Source organism: Lithobates pipiens, unplaced genomic scaffold (genome assembly GCF_037356315.1).
Source record: "Lithobates pipiens isolate NorthernLeopardFrog02 unplaced genomic scaffold, aLitPip1_a1.2 Scaffold_37, whole genome shotgun sequence".
Taxonomy (NCBI): domain Eukaryota; kingdom Metazoa; phylum Chordata; class Amphibia; order Anura; family Ranidae; genus Lithobates; species Lithobates pipiens.
This window is the reverse complement of record NW_027507825.1, coordinates 12,896,676-12,912,488: the sequence shown is the minus strand read 5'-3', so window position 1 is coordinate 12,912,488 and position 15,813 is coordinate 12,896,676.

Below are 15,813 nucleotides of genomic sequence, written 5' to 3'. Positions count from 1 at the left end.
GATGGAGCCCTAATACCCCATTTGCATATTTACCAGGCTAACTGTAACTGCAAAGATTGTGGTTAAAGCAGACATACTGCTCATATCTCCAGCAATGTGATGTCCGAACGCTGACATGCTCAGTCTTTTAGGTTTGGGATCTTTGGCGACCGTGATTGGTTGTACTGGGATGATGTAACCCATGTGCATGCACGGACGTTCATTCATTCTGGCAGACAGAGCTGCTGATAAGGCAGTACAGCCAGCCTTCCTGTACCGGGCCTTGGCCCCATAAGTTCAAAAGGGGGGGCCCGGATACCAAGCAGGAGGGAAGGTTGTACAGTGGAACCTTGGATTACGAGCATAATTCGTTCCAGGAGAATGTTTGTAATCCAAAGCACTCACATAGCCAAGTGAGTTTCCCCATAGAAGTCCATGGAAACGAAGATAATTCGTTCTGCATTGACTTCTATTGTATGCAATACCGCATGTGGCCAGAGGTGGGGGGTGCCGTTGTGCCTTGGAAATATTCGGGGACAGCTCAGCTGAACTTGGAAAGCCTTAAGCCGCGTACACATGGGCGGACTGTCTGGCCAACTTAGTCCGTCGAAACACATTTCAGCGGACAGTCCGCTCGTGTGTGGGCTTCAGCGGACTTTTTCAGCGTGCAGTCTGGCGGACTAAGTATTTCGGAATTTCCGTAATATTGTCCGTCCAACTTTGGTTTCAGCGGACAATCCGCTCGTCAGTAGGCTAGTTGGACGGACTAAGTATGGCACATGCTCAGAAAGGATTTACACGGCGAAAGGTTGCATTGCTGTGTATTGGACTTCCTATTTCTAGTCCCGTCGTACGTGCTGTACACGTCATCGCGCAAGCTTTCGACGGACTGTTTGTGCATCCGTGTGTGGTCAAGTCCGTTCATTCGAAAGTAGGACGGACTGTCCGTCGGATTGTCTGACGGACTAAGTTGGCCATACAGTCCGCCCGTGTGTACGCGGCTTTAGAAAGGCTTGGAAACTAGGGAACAGAGTATTTCTGAGTGTTTCTGAGTTTCGAGTATTTCCGAGTGTCACCGGCGCCTCCGCACCTCTGGCCAAATGCGGTACTGCTCACCCCATTAGCTTGAATTTTGCTCATTGTGTGAGACAACACTCGCAAACCGAGTCAGAATTAAAAAAAAAAAGTTTCTCATCTTTCAAAACGCTCATTAACCGCGTTACTCATTAACCAAGGTTCCACTGTATTGCCTTATTGTCAACTCTCGTGGCTCCCCCTGCGGTGCTGTTAGCTTTTCCTCCTTTTTTCCCCTCCAGCTGAACTGAAGGGGGATCAGAATCTGACCCCTGACCCCCCTGCTGTCTGGGCCCCTCCTGTGTTTCACCCTTCCCCTGCAGCGCTCATGTGAGCAAACAGGGGATTGTTTCAGGATGGAGGGGGCAGTAAATACGTCCTTTTATGTGACCACTTCTTTTTCTGAATGAACACAGTGAGCAATCAGTACTGATCCATTTATCACTGTAGCATAGTAAACACCAATTACTATGCTTCCGTTTGTGCATGAACAAGAAGCTGCTCAGCACAGAGCACTTTCTATTCATTCACTACCCAGAGCTGAGGCTACAGAGCAAAGAAGCAAAGAAGGCCTTCACCCCAAAAATTAATTTTTTGCACCTGGCACCAGTCCCCTCCCTCTGCCACAATTAGACAGCTGTGCAACACTTCTTCCTTTTCTCACCTAGATGGGAAGGACATTGAGCTCGATTTGACAAATTCACAGATATGATGAATGGCTCTGCCCCACTTTCGGGACCCAGCAAAGACCTTCAACACATCTCCCCACATGTGCGCTTTTACGTATGCATGCACAAAGACAACACAGTTATGAAGGCCCCCCGATCTTCGGTTGAATGGGCATGAGCGGGGAAACTTGGCATGTGTGTAGATGTGCTGCAGGTCTCTGCCAGTTCCCAAAAGCCAGGCAGAGACCTTTGGGAATTACACAAGTGCGCAGATGTACTGCATGGCTCTGCCCCGCCTTCGGGACACAGCACATCTGCAAATGCGTGAGCTTTTTTTGCTAGCATGCGCAAAGACAGCGCAGTTATGGAAGCTTTGATCTGGTTGACTGGGCATGAACGGGGAAACTCGGCATGTCCGTAGATGTTCTGCAGGTCTCTGACAGTTCCCAAAGGCCAGGCAGAGACCGTTGGCAATTTCACAAGTGCGCAGATGTGCTCAATGGCTCTGTCCCGCCTTCGGGACACAGCACATCTGCACATGAGCCTCTTCAGAACTCCATAAGAAAAACATTCATGGTTGAGCTGCAATTGCCAAACTATTAGTGACCAATATTAAAGTGGTGTTGCCACCAAAAAAATTAAAAGCTGCTTAAAATTCGTTAAAAAAAAAAAAAAATAATAATTGGCAAAAAAAAATTTTTTTACTCACCTCTAAATACCGGTTGCTAGGGGGTCCCTCGTAATCTGCCTTCTTCATTGCCCGGGCTGGTGACATCACTTCCCCTCGCGCCGCACATTCACCTGGGACCTGTCATGTGTCCCAGGTGACTGTACGGCGTATCACGGCGCCCTGCGCTGCTCGCGCATGCGCAGTGGGTGCCCGGCTGTGAAGCCACAGCCGGGTGCCCACAGTATGCATGACGGCGCCGCGAGCGGAGCGGGGAGCGAGGGGGGGCAATAAAATAAATAAGATTGCGCTATGGACAAATTCTACCTATTCCCTACAAAGGGTAGGAGGATGAAATAAATAAATAAATAAAATGAAAATAAATACAAAACCAAATGAACTCCAAGGTTAAAGCTGCCTGTGCTTGAAACCTGTCCCTAAGAATAGGGGTAGGCTGGCAAACTGAAGTGGGAATTAAGCTTTGGCGCTAAAACCTTTTTTACGTGCACTGTGAGTGCCAAAATTGTATATGTGTGTGAAGTGATCTGTAGTCTCTACTAATGATCTAAATAATTATTGTGAAATAATGTGGAAATCTGCCAAAATCCACTATATACGTGATATCTACCAAAATACGTGTTGAAAGAAAAAAAATTAAAATATATAAAAAGAAAAAAGAAAAAAAGAAAAAAAGGAAACAAAATATGTGTCTGTCAACCTACAGCTCAAAATACACATATGTTGCAAGGAAATAGTGGATAAGTCGCATTGAAAACAATTAAAAATAATAATACATGCGTGCTAAGTGATCATACGCAAACAAAACCAATGTCTATACTCTATACTCGATATTTAAATCCTTAAACGGTGACAATCACACAACGTTTGTGAAAGTGCCAAGAAAAATTAAATAAAATAAATAAAAAATAAAAAATAAAAAATAAATAAAAATAAAAATCTTTCAATGTCCAACAGAAATATGTTCAAAATCGCATCATTTAGTTGCTGGAAAATGCATGGAATTTCTGTCAGGTGAGGGGAGGTGGAGCAAGGTGACTAATGCAGAAGGGTTAAGTGCATTCCTCTCCGGTGCGCCACTCTGTGTTAAGAAAGGTATGTATATGCGCTCACCAGATCAAGGACCCACAAGGGGTTAACCGAGCAATCACAGTATGAGCCACTGTGCAGCTTTCCTTGGGCTCTGCTCCTGCTGTGCTGGGGGAATGCTTTTACACCTTACACCTAAAAGTTAGGTTACTCACAATGTCCACTAAAACAAATCGCCTTAAAAATGACTGCGCCGGCGTTGCTGTTTGTATACCGATACGAGGTGCACGTCCTAGGCCACGCGTGTGAGTAACCTAACTTTTAAACTAATAAAAGATTGAACAACAGTATTGCACTATGGTTGTATTTCTGTTTCCTCCTATGTTTAATTACTAAACGGACCATTTATGGAAGGAAAGGTGTAAAAGCATTCCCCCAGCACAGCAGGAGCAGAGCCCAAGGAAAGCTGCACAGTGGCTCATACTGTGATTGCTCGGTTAACCCCTTGTGGGTCCTTGATCTGGTGAGCGCATATACATACCTTTCTTAACACAGAGTGGCGCACCGGAGAGGAATGCACTTAACCCTTCTGCATTAGTCACCTTGCTCCACCTCCCCTCACCTGACAGAAATTCCATGCATTTTCCAGCAACTAAATGATGCGATTTTGAACATATTTCTGTTGGACATTGAAAGATTTTTATTTTTATTTATTTTTTATTTTTTATTTATTTTATTTAATTTTTCTTGGCACTTTCACAAACGTTGTGTGATTGTCACCGTTTAAGGATTTAAATATCGAGTATAGAGTATAGACATTGGTTTTGTTTGCGTATGATCACTTAGCACGCATGTATTATTATTTTTAATTGTTTTCAATGCGACTTATCCACTATTTCCTTGCAACATATGTGTATTTTGAGCTGTAGGTTGACAGACACATATTTTGTTTCCTTTTTTTCTTTTTTTCTTTTTTCTTTTTATATATTTTAATTTTTTTTCTTTCAACACGTATTTTGGTAGATATCACGTATATAGTGGATTTTGGCAGATTTCCACATTATTTCACAATAATTATTTAGATCATTAGTAGAGACTACAGATCACTTCACACACATATACAATTTTGGCACTCACAGTGCACGTAAAAAAGGTTTTAGCGCCAAAGCTTAATTCCCACTTCAGCGAGGGGGGGGGCTTCGTTCCCCCGCATCGCTGGACCCTGGGGCAGGTAAGTGTCCGATTATTAAAAGCCAGCAGCTGCAGTATTTGTAGCTGCTGACTTTTAATTTTTTTTTTTAGGGGGTACCCCATTTTAATGCTCAGAAGTGGAAAGAATGGTGCAAAACCCATAAATCGTGGACTATCGATCCACGAGAGCTTCACACTGTTCCCAACCACCGGACGTGTTTATGTGTGGCGAAAATCATCCTGAAAGGTAGAGTCACCCCATGGTGCAGACCTGGTTTACCGAAGACAATGCCATTTACCAAGGTGGTAATGCTCAGATTCATACTGGTGATGTCAAATTGTGGTTTGACGAGTATGCAGACAAGGTCTCGTGCCTTCCTTGGGCACCACAATCGCTGGACCTCAATATCATAGAGCCATTATGATCAATTCTGTAGAACAAAGTTCAGGATTGTTTTCCGCCTCTGGAATCTCTGCGAGAACTGGAATGATTTTTGCATGAAGAGTGGTATCAGATTTCATAATCCACCAGGCCGTCTTGAAAGTCAAAGGCAGTCCAACACCATATTAGGCAGAAATATTTTTCTTTTAGCTGGTGTTTCCAGATTTTTGTCCAACCCCTGTGTATTAACCATCAGACTTTCAGTTTAAATCAGCTACATACATTCCAAGTGCCACAAAAAAAAGCTGTGCAAAATCCTATAGTTCACTTTAAGGCCTGGTTCATACCAGTCAATTAGTTTTATGCCGCGTACACACGGGCGGACTGTATGGCCTACTTAGTCCGTCGAAACACATTTTAGCGGACAGTCCGCTCGTGTGTGGGCTTCAGCTGACTTTTTCAGCGTGCAGTCTGGCGTACTAAGTATTTCGGATTTTTCTAAATTCTGTCCGTCATACTTTGGTTTCAGCGGACAATCCGCTCGTCAGTAGGCTAGTTCGACGGACTAAGAATGGCGCATGCTCAGAAAGGATTTACACGGTGGAAGGGTGCATTGCTGTGTATTGGACTTCCTATTTCTAGTCCCGTCGTACGTGCTGTACACGTCATCGCGCAAGCTTTCGACGGACTGTTTGTGCATCCGTGTGTGGTCAAGTCCGTTCATTCAAAAGTATGACGGACTGTCCGTCGGATTGTATGACAGACTAAGTAGGCCATACAGTCCGCCCGTGTGTACGCGGCTTTAGGGAAGCTAGTTGTTTGGTAATTTGGACAGGGTATAATCCCCAATCCTCATTAAATTTAATAGGTACGATACCCGGTGGGTGTGGAGAGGAGACTTGTACATCTTACGGCATGTATGCGTTCCTTGGTCATTCCGATCCACGGTGAATACTGCTGTGCAAAATGTAAGCACATTGTTTCCCTGGAAGCCCATGTTCTGAATCTGGGGAACCGACTGTCAGCAATGAGAAGTCCCTCCATACTAAAGGAGGCAGGAACATGCATGGCAGGTGCCGGATGGGACCAGCACAGAGGCGGGTGGAGACAAAGAGGTGCAGGCACTAGCAAAGAGTAGATAGGGGACAGTCAGGAATGGTAGAGGGGGAAGTGCTAGGAAGCAACGATCCTGGGCTGGAGCATCCCAATAAGTACACTCCATTGAGTGACATTGGTGATCCCAGTCAGGCACCAGCACTGCTGAGGGACTCTCCTAGCTGCCGGGGGAAGAACTCCTCCAGTGAGAGTGGAGGGGAAGCGAAGGGAAAGGAAAGACAGATTCTGGTGATAGGGGACTCAATTCTTAGAAGGACAGAGAGGGCAATCTGTAACAAAGACCTGAAGTGCCGAACAGTATGTTGTCTACCAGGTGCTCGGGTTCGGCAAATCACAGATCTGGTGGGCAGATTACTGGGAGGGACTGGGGAAGACCCAGCTGTCATGGTGCACGTTAACACCAATGACAAAGTCAGAGGCAGAGTGTCCTAAATAACGATTTTAGGGACTTAGGAGATACATTTAGAAAAAGGACCTCCAAGGTAGTATTCTCAGGAATAATACCAGTACATCAAGCCACACCAGAGAGGCAGAGGAAGATTAGGGAAGTAAACAAATGGCTGAAGAGCTGGTGTAGTAAGGAGGGGTTTGGGTTCCTGGAGGACTGGGCCGACTTCTCAGTCGATAACCAGTACTATAGAAGGGACGGACTGCACCTAAATGAGGAGGGTGCAGATCAGCTGGGAATGAAGATGGCAAAAAAAAGTTAGAGGGGTTTTTAAACTAGGCGATGGAGGGGGGTTCAGAGGTAGAGATGGTCAGCGTGGAACATATTCCAGAGGGTAGTATTGGGGGGCATTAGTGGTAGGTTGACCAAAGCACATAAACCCAAGGTAAGTATAGTAGCAAGTCCTAGTTGCAATCTCAGAACACCCAATAAGAGGATAATATGCGACCGGTTTAAACTACGTGGCATGTTCACCAATGCCAGGAGCCTTGCGGACAAGATGGGGGAACTAGAGATACTGTTGTATGAGGAGGATTTGGATTTTGTGGGAATTTCAGAGACCAGTTTCAACTCTCATGATTGGCTGGCAACCATTCAAGGGTATTCCCTTTATCGCAGGGATAGAGAGGGTAAAAAAGGGGGAGGGGTATGCCTATAAATAAAGAATAATGTACAAGTGAATGTGAGAGATGACATTACTAAGGGGGCTAGGGAGGAGGTGGAATCCTTATGGGTAGAGCTCCAAAGGGATGAAGCTAAGGGGAAAATAATATTGAGAGTATGCTATAAGCCCCCTATCCTGAGGGATGAAGGGGAGACTGATCTGCTATTACAATTTGGATTAGCAGCAAGAATGTGAAGTGTTATCACAATGGGGGATTTTAATTATCCAGACATAGACTGGGCAGAGGGAACCGTGCATTCATCTATGGCTCGCCAGTTCCTAAACTTCTTGCAGGACAATTTCATGGGTCAGATGGTAAACACACCAACTAGAAATAAAGCGTTACTGGATCTACTGATTACCAACCATATAGACCTGATCACGGATGTGGAAATACGGAGCAATTTAGGTAACAGCGATCACAGGTCAATTGGCTTCTGTATAAATCACACAAATAGGAAGCATAAGGTGAATACAAAGGCATTGAATTTCAAAAGAGCCAACTTCCCTAAACTACAAGCCTTGCTAGAAGGCATAAATTGGGATAAAATCTTAGGAACAAAGAACGCAGAGGAGAGATGGGTTTTCTTTAAGAGAATATTAAATAAGTCTAGGATGGCTTAACTCCAATGTAAAAATGCATATAAAAGCAAAGGTAAAGATTAAATACAAGGTTGAAGGATCATCATCAGCATTCAGACTTTATAAAGAATGCAACAAGAAATGTAATGGTGCAATAAGGACGGCTAAGATAGAACATGAAAGACACATAGCGGAGGAGAGCAAAAAAAATCCCAAGAAATTCTTTAAATATGTAAACTGTAAAAAAGGAGGACACACCATATTGGCCACAAAAAAATGTGGAAGGACATCTGGCTTCAAAGGATGGGGAGATGGTGAAGGTATTGAACTTATTCTTCTCCTCAGTCTTCACGAGGGAATCGGGGGGCTTCAGTAACCAAAAACTGAAGTGTTTATCCTCATGACACCCCACCGGATGAACCTCCATGGTTAACAGAGGACAGGATTAAAATTAGACTTGGAAAAACTTAACATTAATAAATCACCGGGACCAGATGGCTTGCACCCAAGGGTACTTGGGGAACTCAGTCAAGTAATTGCCAGACCGACCATTGTTCCTAATTTTTACTGGCAGTCTACTGACTGGAATGGTACCAGCTGACTAGAGAAAAGCCAATGTATCACCAACATTTAAAAAGGGCACAAAATAGCATGGATCATAGGGTGAGTTCATGGATTGAAAACTTGCTACAAGGGTGAGTTCAGAGGGTGGTAATAAATGGGGAGTACTCGGAATGGTCGGAGTGGGTAGTGGGGTCCCCCAGGGTTCTGTGCTGGGACCAATCCTATTTAACCACTTCAATACACAGTCATAGTCAAATGACGCCCACAGATGGGATCTCCCATCCTTGGCTTTCCGCCGCTACTGCGGGGGCCCTCAGAGCAGCGATCGGGGATCCGGTGTGTCCCTGGGGACACAGCTGTTCCCCGATGGGGGTATTGAAGTGGCGGCGGAGCAGCTTTACTGGCTGTGATCCGTCACTAGCCAGCGTTGCTTGTATATCTCCGGGAAGCGGCGTGCATGGCACACGTGTGCGCTCCTGGGGACAAGCTGTGCTGTGATCGGGGCTGAGGCTGGCTGAAGATTTTCCCTTGGATACAGCCCATCAGTGTAAAAAGCCAATGAAATTGGCTATTTAGTGACTGGCTGTATCCAATGACAGCCTGTCACTAAATGTAAACAAACAGTGGGTAACTCCTGTTGCGGGGTTCTCCTCTTCACACACCGATCCAGTGTGAGGAGGAGATCAGCTAACAGTGAGTTACCATTACTGTACCCCAGTATATGTTTTACTGTGCCCATATTGCCCCCTAAATAAAGAGTACCTGTCAGCAGGAGTACCTGCCACCTCACCAGAGTACCTGCCACCTCACCAGAGTACCTGCCACCAGAGTACCCGCCACCTCACCACCAGAGTACCTGCCACCTCACCACCAGAGTACCTGCCACCAGAGTACCCACCACCAGAGTACCTACAGCCACTATGTCCAGAAAGATGTACACACCAGAAGAGGCAAACCAAATGCTCAGTCTGACCGATGAGAGCAACGGGGAGCTCTCACCGCTCAGTTCTGTTTCAGAATATGAGCCCCCTGAAGGCAGCACATCAGGATCCAAATTGGAGGAGGAAGCAGTCCATCCTAAAATAAGATGGTCTGAACACCAGGCAGCTACCAGCAGTGCCAACAGCGGTAGACCCCAGGAGGAGAGGCCCGGTACAAGCGCTGCTAGACCCCAGGAGGAAAGGCCCAGTGCACGCCAAAGAATTAGGGCCCAAACCCAGCTTCCAGAAGGCTTGGCAAACTCATTGTGGCTGCCTTCTACCACAGGGTCAGCCACGATCCCCCCTTTTACAGCACAGCAAGGTGTGCAGGTCAACACTGTGGGTTTTTTCCCAAATGGATTTTTAAAATGTATTTTTCCCCAGACGAATTGCTTCAAGGCATCGTGGACCAAACCAACCTTTTTTTGCACAACAATTTATTGCAACCAACCCCAGCTCCAGCTATGCCCGCCCTTTTGAATGGAGACCCCTAACAGCGGTGGAGCTTAAATTGTTTTTAGGCCTAACGCTCAACAATGGGGCTTACAAAAAAATTTAATGCATAAGTATTGGTCGACCAAACCCATGTCCAGGTCCCGATACAAACTTATAATGCACTTCCTGCATTTTAGTGACAACTCACAGTGCCCCCCCCCCCCCCCCCCCCCGAAATCACCCAACCTTTGATAAACTATATAAAATTCGCCCCCTAATAAAAAAAATTTCCAAGAAGTTTTCCGAACTTTATGTCCCTGACAAAAACATATGTGTGGACGAATCCCTGGTGCATTTCACAGGCTGGCTGGGAATCAAGCAATATATCCCCATTAAGAGAGCGAGGTATGGCTTGAAGCTCAACAAGCCCTGTAAAAACACCACCGGTTATGTGCACTCATTCCACGTGTACGAAGGCAAAGATTCCCAGCTCCAGCCCCCCCGAGTGTCCATCCTACATGGGAATAAGTGGAAAGATAGTTTGGGAGTTGGCATTCCCACTCCTCCAAAAGGGGTATCAATTTATATGGACAACTATTACACTAGTTTGCCCCTTCTCCGCCATCTGTACCTAAAAAAAACTTTGGCCTGTGGTACACAAGGAAAAACCGAAATAGCTTCCCACAGCGTCTTGTCGCCACAACCATTCAAAGGGGGGAATCGGCAAGCTTGAGGAATGAGGAAGTGCTGGCTGTGACGTGGAGGGATAGGAAAGACGTGTACATGATGTCCACCCTCCACGATGACACCTCGGTGGAACTTCACAGAAGACGCAGTCCCGTTCGCAAGCCTTCCTATATCAGCGAGTATAATAAAGTCATGTGGGGGTGGGGGGGGGGGGGGTGGATTTACACGATCAGATGTTGCAGCCCTATCTTTCAACAAGAAAATCCCTTTTTTGGTACAAAAAAAATAGCAATTTACTTTTTTAATTTGGCCCTTTTAAATTTTTTCATCATCTACCAAAAATCAACAGAAACACCCACCACCTTCATAAAGTTTTTGAAGACATTGTCACTTCCCTGATCTACCAACAAGATTCCCCCGCCTGAAAGAATTCGCTTGGATTCTGGCGGCAGACTTTTTCCAAATTGGTTTTCCAAACCACATTCCACCATCAGGATCCGGAAGACGACGTAAAAAAAAAAAATGTCGGGTGTGCACCAAAAGAGGAATTAGGAAAGACACCAGCTTCCATTGTCCCGACTGTCCCTCCCAACCTGGCCTTGAATGCTTCAGACGATATCACACTGTGGAAAACTATTAGCCCATATCTCTAATACTGCCATTTCCCTGTTTTCAATTTCCGTCATGAATATTTCCCTGCCTTAACCAACCATATCATTGTCTTCCATGTGAACTGACCCTGGCCTGTTTCTCAACTATGCCTCTGCCTACCGTCTGCATGTTTATCCGCCATGTTTCTGCCTTTCACGTGAACTGACCCTGGACTGTATCGACTATGCCTCTGCCTACCGTCTATTTCTGCCTTTTACCTGCACTGACCTCCGCCTGTTGACCATGTTTTTCCCCTGCCCCTTGGACTGATCTTTTACCCTACTACACAGGGGTCTCCCATATGTGAGGGGCTCCAGAATGGTGTTCGGAGTTCAGAAAACCAGTTTTTGGTTTTCTGTGTTCCCAGAACTGGGTCTGGTTGTCCGGAGGCTTCAGAGTGATTTGGGTGGGAGAAGACTCTACCCCTGTCCCCATTCTGACCGATGCCCTAAGCTTGATGGTCCTGCTGCTCCCTGGACAAATACTCTGGCTGTGCTGACCATACCTCTGCAGGGCTGGTGCCAGAATTTTTGACACCCTAGGCGAAACCTCATTTTGCCGCTCCCCCCATTGGCTCAGCCCATGACTCCACCCCCTTTGCAATATGTGCCCACCTGACCACTATACATTCACTGACCCACCTACCTGACACATACACTGACCTACCTGACCATTACACACACACTGACCCACCTACCTGACACATACACTGACCTACCTGACCATTACACACACACTGACCCACCTACCTGACACATACACTGACCTACCTGACCATTACACACACACTGACCCACCTACCTGACACATACACTGACCTACCTGACCATTACACACACACTGACCCACCTACCTGACACATACACTGATCTACCTGACCATTACACACACACTGACCCACCTACCTGACACATACACTGACCTACCTGACCATTACACACACACTGACCCACCTACCTGACACATACACTGACCTACCTGACCATTACACACACACTGACCCACCTACCTGACACATACACTGATCTACCTGACCATTACACACACACTGACCCACCTACCTGACACATACACTGACCTACCTGACCATTACACACACACTGACCCACCTACCTGACACATACACTGACCTACCTGACCATTACACACACACTGACCCACCTACCTGACACATACACTGATCTACCTGACCATTACACACACACTGACCCACCTACCTGACACATACACTGATCTACCTGACCATTACACACACACTGACCCACCTACCTGACACATACACTGACCTACCTGACCATTACACATACACTGACCTACCTGACAAAAACACTGACCTATCTGACCATTACACACACACACTGACCCACCTACCTGACACATACACTGATCTACCTGACCATTACACATACACTGACCTACCTACCTGACACATACACTGACCTACCTGACCATTACACATACACTGACCTACCTACCTGACACATACACTGACCTACCTACCTATTACACATACACTGACCCACCTACCTGACCATTACACATACACTGATCCACCTACCTGACACACACACTGACCTACCTGACCATTACACACACACACACTGACCCACCTACCAGACACATACACTGACTTACCTGACCATTACACATACACTGACCCACCTACCTGACCATTACACACACACACACACACACAGACTGACCTACCTACCTGACACACACACACACACACACACACACTGACCTACCTGACCATTACACACACACACACACACACACACACACACTGACCTACCTACCTGACACATACACTGACCTACCTGACCATTACACACACACTGACCTACCTGACCATTACACACACACACACACACACACACACTGACTGACTTGACACACATACACACTGACCTACCTGACCATTACACCACACACACTGACCTACCTACCTGACACACACACACACTGGCCTACATGACCATTACACACACACTGACTTACCTACCTGACACATACACTGACCTACCTGACCATTACACACACACACTGACCTACCTACCTGACACATACACTGACCTACCTGACCATTACACACACACACACTGACCCACCTACCTGACACATACACTGATCTACCTGACCATTACACATACACTGACCTACCTGACAAAAACACTGACCTATCTGACCATTACACACACACACTGACCCACCTACCTGACACATACACTGACCTACCTGACCATTACACATACACTGACCTACCTACCTGACACATACACTGACCTACCTACCTATTACACATACACTGACCCACCTACCTGACCATTACACATACACTGATCCACCTACCTGACACACACACTGACCTACCTGACCATTACACACACACACACTGACCCACCTACCAGACACATACACTGACTTACCTGACCATTACACATACACTGACCCACCTACCTGACCATTACACACACACACACACACACACACAGACTGACCTACCTACCTGACACACACACACACACACACACACACACACTGACCTACCTGACCATTACACACACACACACACACACACACACACACTGACCTACCTACCTGACACATACACTGACCTACCTGACCATTACACACACACTGACCTACCTGACCATTACACACACACACACACACACACACACACACACACTGACTGACTTGACACACATACACACTGACCTACCTGACCATTACACCACACACACTGACCTACCTACCTGACACACACACACACTGGCCTACATGACCATTACACACACACTGACTTACCTACCTGACACATACACTGACCTACCTGACCATTACACACACACACTGACCTACCTACCTGACACATACACTGACCTACCTGACCATTACACACACACACACTGACCCACCTACCAGACACATACACTGACTTACCTGACCATTACACATACACTGACCCACCTACCTGACCATTACACACACACACACACACACACACACACAGACTGACCTACCTGACCATTACACCACACACTGACCTACCTACCTGACACACACACACACACACACACACACTGACCTACCTGACTATTACACACACACACACACACACACACACACACACACACACACACACACACACACACACTGACCTACCTACCTGACACATACACTGACCTACCTGACCATTACACACACACTGACCTACCTGACCATTACACACACACACACACACACACACTGACTGACCTACCTGACACACACACACACACACACACACACTGACCTACCTGACCATTACACCACACACACTGACCTACCTACCTGACACACACACACACTGGCCTACATGACCATTACACACACTGACCTACCTACCTGACACATACACTGACCTACCTGACCATTACACACACACACTGACCTACCTACCTGACACATACACTGACCTACCTGACCATTACACACACTGACCCACCTACCTGACACATACACTGACCTACCTGACCATTACACACACACACTGACCTACCTACCTGACACATACACTGACCTACCTGACCATTACACACACTGACCTACCTATCTGACTCCTATTTCCAGCACTACTCATTGGCCCCACCCCCCACACACAGCTTGCTGTAGATAGGGAGGATCCACCCTCCTCCTTACCTCTGCTTCATCAAACAATACATCCGGGCTCTCCTCAGCACTGGGCAGGCAGTGTTGCTCTGGTGTCCCCGCTGGCCAGGAGGTCAGCTAACAGATGCTGCACCTCTCGATGCTCTGGTCTCCACTAAGCCCCGCCCCTCCGCTGCACACACACAGACACACAGCGCCGCTCCAGAGGGACAGGCTGGAGCAAAGTAGTCCCGAAGCGACGCTGTGAGATTTTACTCTGTGAAGAGAGCGAGGGAACACCGGGTGCTCAGCAGGACACATTGGGGGATTGGAGGCAAACAGAGGCCGTGGCTGCGCCCTAGGCGGCTGCCTACTCCGCCTAGTGCTAGCACCGGCCCTGTACCTCTGCCTGCTGCATGTACTAACTATGGACAGTATTCCTGCCTGCTGCATGGACGATCCTTTGATCCTTTTGCTGCTGCTGACCACATCCCTGCCTGCTATCTGGACCAATGCATTGGCTGCGCTGACAACATCTCTACCTGTACTGACTATTCCTGCCTGCTGCCTGATTTGCTGTCGCTGTCCATGTTCCTGCCTGCTGCCTGGACCGATGCTCTCCTCTGTGGACCACTGCACTACTAAAACCGCAGGTAATCTTTTATTTACCCTTTGCTCAGCAGAATGTATTTTTGGTTTGTAATTGGTATGTACAGTACATGCTATGTGTTAGAAATATGAAGGGCCTTCAACAATGTGATAGGTTGGCAGGAATTTATGTGTGTAATTTATGCTCCTAGCACACCTGACGGTGCTACTTGGATGTTGGGCCTCAGTATGTGGCCAGGCTCTGTAAAAGTCTCACACATGTGGTATTGCTATACTCAGGAGGAGTAGCAGAATGTATTTTAGGGTGTCAGTTTTGGTATGTACATGCTATGTGTTGGAAATATCTTATAAATTGAATTTTTTTTTTTAAATGCGTTTTAATTTTTTTTCCCACAGTTTCCGTATATTGCAAAAATTAAAAACCCAGCAGTAATTA